Raw genomic sequence first — 1,907 nt, forward strand, 5'->3', positions numbered from 1 at the left:
TAAAGAAATAGAAAAACACACTTAATCAATGAAACTTTTTCTATTACAATCAACATGAGACAATGCTGAGAGGAATCAAGTGGTGTCACAGGGAGATGTGGGTGATAGAAACGAGAAGAATGGAGAGGGAGGCAGACCCTGACAGCAGCCCCAGGGATCTACAGGAGCTCCCTGAAGCCAGCCCACGCAAAGATCAAACACCCTCTTCAGCATTTTGAGCTCTGCTCTGGCCAACTGAGCTAAATGTCACATGATGTGTGGTTAATACAGAACCTTATGCTGTTTCTTTGAAAAGGAGGTAATGGTGCAATTGCAAGATACATTTTTTACATGGTTCATCTTGGAAGTTAGAGGAGGACCTACTTTCCAATTTATTTTGAGCACAATGTTTTTGCAAGAATGAGCTCTGCAGAAAGATGAATAGGAAGATGGAATATCACCTTCGTGAGAGCATATCTGACCACCAGAGTTAATGCGCTAGCTCCCACCTTCACCAGCTCTCCTTCCAAATTTCTCTTTCACTTGGTCAACGTAGCTCAGTTAGGAGAGTGTTAGACAGAAAATCCAACTCTCTCTTCCCTGTTTTGTCTTTCCTCTTGATAACTGCCGAACTCTCAGATAATCTGATGGAAGAAAAATTTGCATCCTATATCTGACCATGGATTGTCATATGAATAAAAGCAAAAGGTCGGCCACCCAAGTTCTCCTGCTTGTGTCGCTTGACACAATTCCCAGGCTGTTTCTCACACTTTGTACCCAAAAGGAGAAAGTTTGGTTTTCCCCAAAAAATATTTTTTTTAACTTCCAGCTGAAGTCCTCAAATCTGTATTTGTAAAAGTCATTTTTTGACTAATTGGTTTCTATTTTGTATCTGCATGTAATATTTCATTTTTTTTTTCTGACCAGTAAGGGGGTTGTAACCCTCGGCACGCTGTGGTTTGCACCACGCTCAGCCAGTGAGTGCACCGGCCATCCCTATATAGGATCTGAACCTGTGGCCTTGGCGCTACCAGTGCTGCGCTCTCCAGAGTGAGCCACTGGGCCGGCCCTTCATTTCTTTTTTTTAACCTATCAGGGAAGTGCACAAGGGAGTGGTAATGAGCTAAAGAGAGGTGAATCCGGTGCACGTATCTACAAGATGCCATTGGGAGCCTGGGAACTGGAGGAGAGAGGGGACAAAATTGGAGAATGCAGGCATCGATCCTGCTACCTCTCGCATGCTAAGCGAGCGCTCTACCACTTGAGCTAATCCCCCTGTGGCTTTCAGCTTTTCACCCTGTTTTTATAACTGAAGCACAAATATCGTTTCATGTCCCACTTCAGTTCCCAGGCTGTTCAGACCCTCCAGAAACTTCCCTACCAGGGTGGATCCAGGACAACCTCAGACATAGAAGGCAGTGACCACCCTCTGCTCAGAGCCCCCTACCGGGAGCATGAGGAAAAGCAGACAGAGAAAAGAATGGGTTAGGAAAGCTCTGCTTTGAGTTCGGTTTCACTCTCCTGATTAGATGAAAGAGAAGGGAAAGGGAGGACTGTCCCTAATTAGCACAGTTACTCCAAATGCTCTGTTGGATGCATCACTTTTAAATATCACCTTCTTCTCCTACCCATGCAACGAATCTGGAAATAAACTCGAGTATTTTTCCATTATCTTTCCTTCGAATGACTAGCATCTTTTTCTAGTATCTGTGTTAGTAACTGTTTCTCCTTTAGGGTGGCTGAGATCTGTTTTTACTTATTTTCTCCTTGAGTTTGGAATGTAGTGCTAATTGAATTTCAGATCACTGATTGAGCAATTCTTTTTTTTTTCCCCCTGAAGTAACTAGACTGAGGAACTCATTTATCCTATTTTATTTTACACCACTGGGTACAGTGATACACACACAGAGAGAGAGAGAGAGAGAGAG

At 43.6% G+C, this 1,907-nt stretch overlaps 1 non-coding gene across 1 annotated transcript; it reads right to left on the reverse strand.

The window, feature by feature from the left end:
• Positions 1–1,182: 1,182 nt before the first annotated feature.
• On the reverse strand, positions 1,183–1,255 carry TRNAA-AGC. Its single transcript has one exon. It is a non-coding gene; the product is annotated as a tRNA-Ala (tRNA).
• Between the last annotated feature and the right edge of the window lie 652 nt (positions 1,256–1,907).

The sequence above is a fragment of the Galeopterus variegatus genome, unplaced genomic scaffold, assembly GCF_000696425.1.
Source record: "Galeopterus variegatus unplaced genomic scaffold, G_variegatus-3.0.2 Scaffold2717, whole genome shotgun sequence".
In the NCBI taxonomy this organism is placed as follows: Eukaryota; Metazoa; Chordata; class Mammalia; order Dermoptera; family Cynocephalidae; genus Galeopterus; species Galeopterus variegatus.